The following is an 8,857-nucleotide window of genomic DNA, read 5'->3' as shown; positions in this document are numbered from 1 at the left end:
TTTAATAGTTTTTGAAAAATATTCTGGAAATCTGAGGATGACTAAAAGTCCAAGTGATAAAGACAGGACCTGTTAAAATGACCAAAGGAAATATTTTATGCTGTAGCATTAAGCTTTTAAGAGAATACTGTAACAAAGTTACTAAATAGTCATATATTGAAATATTTTTTAGTATGTGTATTTGTTGCCTGATTATTAATAATCATAGTAAAAGCTAGGTCTATGTCAGTATGTGCTAAAATGTTATTGGGTACGAGACAAGAGAAAAAATAAATAAAGCTGTTGACACTAAAAATAAAGCTCATAGAATAAAAGTAAAAGAAATGTGTTAAATTATGTAGATTAAATAAATTAAGTACTACTGATTTGTTCTAGAAAATATATGCACACACGTAATCCATTCACAATTATTTGTTCTGATGGGAGTATACCTCGATTCAGATAAATTAAGCAAAAGATGACTGAGTTAACTGTACTTAAAAATAAACTATATTCTTTCCCAGCTGAATGACCGTGATCTAATGGACTGCTTCCTTCCCTATATGTTACCTTCAACACTGGTGCTGGATCTTCATCAACAAGCCCCAGTGAAAGTACAGCGGACAATGCAAGCAGCTGCTCTGTTGTTATTCCTTTTGCAAATTCAGGTGAGATGATTTCCCTGTGGCTTCAATGATCTCTTACATGAGGATGCTCCTGAGGGTTCAGGGTCCCAGAGACATTCCCTTTAGGAAATAAACATAGAAAATACTTTGTCAGTAATCTCATCAGAGAGAAGGAAAGTGCCAAGGCCACACTGATGCATGTAAGGAGCACAGTGTCCATTTACAGACCAGAGGTGAGCCTCAAAGGGACTGAGTTTTAGGCCACACAACTGAGTCCCAGCTGCACCGTCCTGAAAACCCTTGTTCTAAGTGCACCCCTGTACCTCAGGGCAAGAAATGCCGAGAATTCCTTCTACCTGCACGCTGCTCTCTTAGACAGAACTCTCCATAAAACTTGTGTTCTAACTGCACCCCTCTCCCTCAGGCAGGACTGTCCCAGAAACGCCTGTTCTACTAGCCCCTCATTACCTAAGGCTGGACTATTTTGGGATCTTGTTTTAATTGCACCCCTCTCCCTCAGGCAGGACTGTCCCAGAATCCGCTGTTCTACCTGCACTCCATTAACCAAGGCAGGACTCTCCCAAGACCCCCTGTTCTAACTGCATTTGCCCTCTCACGAGAACTCTGTGCTAACTGCACACCACTCCTTGGGGCCAGACTGAGAAAAGGACTGAGCCGTCTGGGGTCTAAGCACTGAAACTGAGCTGCATGAGTGGATTCAGATTTAGTGAAACTCACCCTTTCTGATAATCACAACTGCAGGGAAGACACCTGTTGTGTCCACATCTTGGAGTAACTAAGCCAGAGAGAAATCCCTGCGTTCTGTCTCCTCACACCCCTCTCTCCCTCAGGTGCCCTTTGTTTCATCCTGAAGCCAGATGAAGACAGCTGATTTTCTCTTAACAGCCCAAGTCCAGGGCCTGTCCTGAAGGTTAGAGGGAAAGGGTCAGCAAACTGCTGACCCAGGCAAACTGTGGAAGGACAGAAGAGTCACAGACTCAAGATGGAGAAGAGCATTAGCAAAGGAGCTCATCGTCCTAACATCCCAATGGCAGAGTGGACGCCTGAACAGTGTACAGAATCTGACTAGCACAACAGGAACTAGAATCTTGGTCTGCCGACTCCCGAGACATAGAACTTCTGTTTATACTCCAAAGTAGTCATCGTAGTATCTTCATAAAGTACAATAAAGTGATAAATAGAAAGTGGTTCGAAACAATCACAAATCCTCCTTGCATCCAATTCTCGAGTCTCATTTGATTGTTGTTGCAGCTCCCAAAGCAAATAGAGTGTCTTCTACCAGCACATGCACATAACCAGCAAATGCACCCACTGCTTGGGAGCAGGGCCGCCAGTCATCAGGCCTTAGAAAAAAAGACACCTGAGTAACGGGCACGTTGCACAGGACCCAAGCTGGAGTCAGAGCTCAGCCAATGTCTGCTGCGGAGATGACGAGGTGCAGACAGGCCTGGCAGGCGCAGAAGCACTCTCTTTGAGCCTATCACAGGCCAAATTTAATGCCACATGGAAGATGACCAAATCGCATGCATAAATGCTAGAATATTATATTGGAAAATGCCTAATACTTTACCAATGCAGGCTCTCCAAGGAAAAGAGGAAGCTGATTGATTTCATCATCCCTCCAGTGTTTTGTCAATATCTAAAATACCAAAAGTAAACAAATTGGTTAATTGGTACACACACATACACATACAGAACTTTCAGAGTCAAAGTATATAGTACCTTTGGTATGAATTGTTAAAATGTGCCCTAGACATGGCGACTTACGTTTAAGAAGTCACTTTTCACTGGAGAAGCCCTATCAACACAGTTGTCCCTCAGCCTCAACCCAACTGTAAGATCCTAGAGCACAAGACCAGGTCTTATACAACACTGGACCCCCCGCAGCAGCGTGGCCCGTGGCACACAACAAGGGAACAGTACGAGGGAACTGAATGACTGGCCCCTCCTCCCCCGAGCTGACTCTCTACCCTGTCCCCTACCAACAGATAACGGTTCTGCAGGCTGGCCCTTGGTCTAACTTATTGTCCCCTACGTAGCCTACTGGACCAGCCAGGACCCCACTGCTAATTAAGAAATAAAATCCAACCTCACATCAATATTAGGTGCTGCAATACAGAAACTGGCAGTCATGAGCAGTCCCTGGGGGCCTGCATCAGTGACAAACCCACCTGTCACCCGCTAGAAGCAGAACCCTGCACCACTGTGTGTGCACGTGCGTGCGCTCCGACACTCTAGGGCACCTCAGTGTCTCGCCCAGAGCAGACTTAAAACCTGAATTCATCCTCAGAAATGACCTCCTGCCTTGAAAAGGTTACTTAACATGCTTGGGCCTCAATTTTAACTGTAAAATGGTGAAAAATATCATCGCCTTCTAGCACTGAAATCATCAGAGGTGATATTCTAAAAGCATCTACACAGAGTACTAAACAGTAGATACAGCTAAAGCTGATGCTAGATGGTTCATATGTAATTGCCTGAAAAAGAAAAACAGATACAAATCCTTACTGTGCGGCCACTCCACAGAATCCCATCTACAGCCAATGAGGTCCTTGGGATTCGTTACTTTTTGTGGCCAGAATGGTCTTTACAAGGTCGAAGATGGTTTTACTGCACACGTGGGAGCCACAGAGGCCGTTTTATTACACAGGGCTGCCCGCGCTGCGCCGTGAACCACACGGATGACACTCCTCGGGGGCACGAAGGCCACCCCCGGGATGAGCACGAAGTGACCTCGGGCCACCCCGCAGGTCCGGCTCTGGGCGCACTGCCCTGGGTCCCCATAAAGACCAGTCTGTCCCTGCATCCCACAGCCGGCGCCCCGCCCCCGTGGGGCCCTCACAGGAGCCCTTACACCGGGGATCCCACGAGGAAAGGGCAGGACACGGTCAGGGACAGACTGGGGCTGTGGGTCTGGGCTCAGGGCAGCCGCGGCCCATCTCCCTCCGCTGCGGCTCCAGGAAGCGTCACCCGGCACCTGGGGCCCTGAGGCTGCCCTCCCGCGGGACCGCAGAGGCTCCTGCGCCAGAAGACGCCCCGCGGGGCACGCGAGTGAGTGCACGAGCACCCAGCGGCCGCACGCGCGCGCGTACCTTCCGGCTCCCGGCCGCCGCGCCCCGAGGGGACGCTCCCGGCCCCGCCCCTCCGGCCGGCGCCTCCGCGGAAACCGAGGGTTCCCCAGAGCTCGCTAAGTAAGCGTCCGGGTGACCGCGCGGGTGAGTCATTCCTACCCTGCACGTAACTGGTGGTCCCCACGTTCGTGAGCACAGGAAAAGTGAGGACACGCACAACCTAATCAATATAAGCATCTTTTCATTTTATGTTTACTGCACTTTTTTAAAGCTGTACCTCAATCCTCATCTGTAGAGTTAACTAATTCCCCACAGGAGAGCCTCTTGGTGGGACTCTCAAGTCACTTACTTTCCTGAATGTTATTGTCAAGACGCTACCAAAACTGCATTAGATTAGCTGTTCCTTTAATAGCTGAAGAAAATGGTTGAGATGAACTCATAATGAGAACGGCATATTTAAGTGCCCCTTGTGTCTCTCTGGTCCTTTCCCTTTCTCTTCCAATTCTGTGGGCATTTTTTCCCCATTAATTAAAATTTTGCTTCACAAGCAACCAATCCCTATGGCCTGCAACAAAATATCCCAGATCTTAAACAGATGACCAAAAATTTAAAACTTGATTACTCGCACTATTGTTCATTTATTTGGAAATCTTAAATACTATAAACAGCTTTACGGATACATTAATATAAAGGCATCTCATGACTAAACAAAGTTTGTTCTGGGATTATAATTAGGCTCCATGTAAGAAAATGGCATGTTAATAGGTTAAATAATTAAACTTAGGTTGTTTTAGGGGAGGCAAAATGTTGATTATATTTACGAACTATTTCTAACATTCAGAAGTAAGGACAAAGATTCTTTCTCTGGCCAATATCGTATGTAAGAAGGAAATAGTAGAAATGTGGGAGTTTTGCATACTAGCAGCTCTTTTAACTATCATTTTTAAACCATACCAGCATGCCCTACCCCAAGGGAATCACTGAAACCAGAAACCACTGTTAATGATACAATGTAGTTGTATCTCTAAAGTATATTGTGGTGCAAAAGGAGGTAACTACCCTAGAGGGAAGCATTCTAATAATAATAATAATAATAATAATAATAATAATAATAATAATAGTTTTGCCTTAAAACTTAAACATAAAGCACTCTGACAGATGATGAAAACAGCAGGTTTCTTTCTGATGAAGAACTTCTAGGAGCCAACACGGAATAACTAACTCCTACAAGAAACTACTGAAAGTCAAACAAAATGGATGAAGTAATTGCTTCCATTGCTTGGATGCAGGCAAGACAGGCTAGTTATATCTGAGGGAGGAGAAACAGGGAAGGTGAGCCCCAAGATTCCCACTGACCAACTGAAAGATCCAGCCCACATCTTATGCTGAGGTCTCCTTTAATTGAGACATTCTTCAGATCCAGGGTAGGCCTAGTTGGCATGCATATGCAGGGCACAATCTTAGAGAGGAGAGATATGTCCATATGGCTGCAGATACTTGCAGAGGATTTTCCTTAAGTCTCCAGCATAGTGCATGAGTACGTCTGGAAAGAACACCTCCTGTGGCCCGAAGAAAGGACCCCCGAAAAGGAGCAAAGAAAACCTCTGACTCACAAAAACTCAAGTGTGTTCCCACCAGAAAGAGTAGAAAACCACGTAAATTACCGGGCAGAGTACTAAGATGTGCAGTGTCTCAGTAGCGGGGACTAAAATAGCCCTAGAGTTAGAGTTTCTCTAGTCTGTCTCATCAAAGCTTAAAAGCAAACCTTAAGAAGATGCAACTGTTTCCAAGCTACTGCATCCTTGAAGAACAACCAAGAATACTCACAGGAGAGCAGCACCCGTGGCTGTGGTGGGAACAGGACTTCAGGCGGCTCTACAGGAGGCGAAGCGGCTGCAGCGGGCTGAGGAGGACCCGAATATTTAACAAGGGCTCAAGAGCTAGTGCCGGCCCACACGCCAGACCACAGGACCGCTACCGGCCCGCGCCCACGACAGCCAGCGCCAGGGAACGCCCCCGCCCACCAGCGTAGGAGAACGTTCCCGGCAGGCCCCCCCAGCGCCCTCCCGCTGCTCCCGCCTGCTTGCAGGCAGGGAGAAAAAAGTGCACTTTCCACACTCAACCTGCGATGTAGCTGAAAGAAGGCGAAAGAACTAGAGGAGCGTTGGAAAACACTGGATGCTGGTTCTGGAGGAAATACTGGAGAGCCAGCAGACCAGATCACAGGGCAGACTCAACATCAGTGCTGTGGGAGAAGTCTCATAAGCAGACTACTCCCCTCCAGGAGGCAGCAGCCAGAGGCAGCTCAACTACTGTCAGAAGCGGGCAGAGAGACTCTCAGCTAATACACAGGAAGGGCCCACCAAAGATCAACACAACAAACAAAACCAAAACACTTCTAGCGAGTCCAAGTAAAAGGCATAAAGGGCATCCCAAGAGCATCAAGTTAAAGAGATCAAGGAGACAGCACCGCTGTATGACACAGGTTCCTACCACAGACGGTCACACCACAAAGGCAGTACATAAAAGCAGATCAATCTAATAATCAGATACAAACAAGACCAGCACCCCAAATGGGGAGGCAGAATAACACCCCACCAAACAGAAACAACACCCCACCAAAAAGAAAGGAGGAATTCTCAGAAGGATGGATAGATGAAATAAGAGGCAAGCAAACCATCAGACATGGAATTCAAATGAAGCTCAATGAACTCAACAAAGTCAAAGAAAATTACAACAAACTCCAGGGGAACTACAAAGAACTCCAGGGAAACTACAAAGAACTTACTGAGAACTACACCAACCAAAAAGAGGGCATAGAAACTATCAATAAAAACCACGAAGAAATGAAGAATACAATTTCTGAACTGAAGAACACAGTCGAAGCAATCAAAAACAGGCTAAAGGAAGCAGAGGATCGGATCAGTGAGTTAGAGGACAACATATAAAAAAACTGCCAGACAATGCAACGCAAAAATGAAAAAATGCCTAAAAAGAATGAAGATGGTTTAAGAGAACTGCAGGACAACATGACATGAAACAATATGCATATCATAGGGATAAAAGAAGGAGAAGAAGAGGAGCATGGGCTAGAAAACCTGATTGAAAAAGTAATGACATAAAATTTTCCTAACTTGATGAGAGAAAAAGTCTTGCAAATCCAGGAAGCACAGAGGCTCCAAATGAATATGACCCAAAAAGGTCTACTCCAAGGCACATCATAATTAAAACTTCAATATTCAAAGACAAAGAGAGAATCCTAAAGGCAGCAAGAGAAAAAAAGGAAATAACATACAAGGGAGCTCTGATAAGACTATCAACTGATTTCTCAACAGAAACACTACAAGCCAAAAAAGAATGGCAAACAATATTTCAAACGATGAAAAACAAGGCCGACAACCAAGACTACTCTACCCAGCAAGGGTCCCTTTCAAAATGGAAGGTGAAACAAGGAGTTTCCCAGACAAAGGAACACTAAAAGAACGCATCTCCACCAAACCAGCATTACAAGACATGCTAAAGGGGATACGGTGAGAAAAAGAAAATAAAGAGGGAGAGGAACACAGGTACAAAGGGAAATGAATAAATACCCGTCAATAATAACCTGAAATGTAAATGGAGTAAACGCTCCATTCAAAAGACATAGGGTAGCGGAATGCACACAAAAACATGATCCACATATATGCTATCTACAAGAGACGCACCTCAAAACAAAAGATTTACACAGACTGAAAGCGAAGGGATGGAAAAAGTATTCTAAGCAATGAACATGAAAGAAAGCTGGGATAGCAATACTTACATCAGAAAAAACAGATTTCACAGCAAAGGCCATAAAAAGAGACAAAGAAAGACATTTTAAAATACGTAAGGGAACAATCCATCATGAAGATATAACCCTGATAAACATATATGCACCTAACATAAGTGCACAAAAATATATAAGGAAAATATTGGGAGGCTACAAAAAAGATATCAACAGCAACACACTCACAGTAGGGGACTTTAACATCCCATTGTGAACAATGCACAGCTCTCTGAAGCAAAGAACAACACCCTAGATCAAATGGACTGATTGATATATATAGAACCTTTTACTCCAGAGAAGCAAAATATACATTCTTTTCAAATGCACATGGGACATTTTCAAACATAGACCACACGGTAGGACACAGAACAAGCCTCAACAAATTCAAGAAAATTGAAATTATATCAAACATCTTCTCAGATCACAATGCCTTGAAACTAGAAATCCACCTCAAGGAAAGAACTCAAACACATTCAAACTCATGGAGAATGAATAACATGCTATTAAGTAATGAATGGATTAACAATGACACCAAGGAATGAATCAAGACGTTTCTGGAAACAAATGATAATGAACACACAACAGCCCCCAACCTATGGGACACAGCAATAGCAATCCTGAGAGGAAAGTTCATAGCAATACAGGCCGACCTAAAAAGGATAGAAGAATCTCAAATTAAAAATCTAACCCTACAGCTACAGGAACTAGAACAACAACAACAAACAAAGACCAGGGCGAGTAGAAGGAAGGAAATCATCAAGATCAGAGCAGAATTAAATGACATAGAGACTAAACAAACAACTCAAAAGATCAACTACTTCTTTGAAAAGATAAACAAAATCGACAAGTCTTTAGCCAGGCTCATCAAGAAAAAAAGAGAGATGACCCAAATAAACAAAATGAGAAACGAAAGAGGAGAGATCACGACCGATACCACAGAAATATAAAGGATTGTAAGACATTTCTACAAACAATTATATGGGAAGAAACTTGACAACCTAGTAGAAATGGACAGATTTCTAGAAACAAATAACCTTCCAAAACTGAATCAAGAAGAAGTAGAAAGTCTCAACAGACCAATAACAAAGAATGAATTGCAACAATAATCAAAAAACTCCAGGCACATAAAATCCCTGGATCGGATGTCTTCACAGGCAAATTTTACAAAACATTTAGGGAAGAACTAACACCTACCCAAAAAATCCAAGAAGAGCAAAGACTCCCAAACTGTTTCTATGAAGCCAGTATTACCCTAATTCCAAAACGAGGTCAAGACACAACAAAGAAAGAAAACTACAGGCCAATATAGCTGAGGAACATAGATGCTAGAATCCTCAACAAAATATTGGCAAATC

The 8,857-nt window shown here is 44.0% G+C and overlaps 1 long non-coding RNA gene across 1 annotated transcript in view; it reads right to left on the bottom strand.

Moving 5' to 3' along the window:
- Positions 1-664: 664 nt before the first annotated feature.
- LOC149997382 (uncharacterized) overlaps positions 665-8,857 on the bottom strand; it is a 31,621-nt gene continuing 23,428 nt past the window's right edge. The window contains exons 3-4 of the long non-coding RNA XR_016514140.1: positions 2,197-2,265; positions 665-725 (exon numbers count right to left, since the gene is read on the bottom strand). This is a non-coding gene — a long non-coding RNA (uncharacterized LOC149997382). The remainder of the gene's footprint in view (positions 726-2,196; positions 2,266-8,857) is intronic.

This window comes from Furipterus horrens, unplaced genomic scaffold (genome assembly GCF_987537825.1).
Source record: "Furipterus horrens unplaced genomic scaffold, mFurHor1.1.pri manual_scaffold_11, whole genome shotgun sequence".
NCBI lineage: Eukaryota > Metazoa > Chordata > Mammalia > Chiroptera > Furipteridae > Furipterus > Furipterus horrens.
Note: the sequence above shows the minus strand (reverse complement) of the source record. Positions and strands in the feature narration are given on the sequence as shown.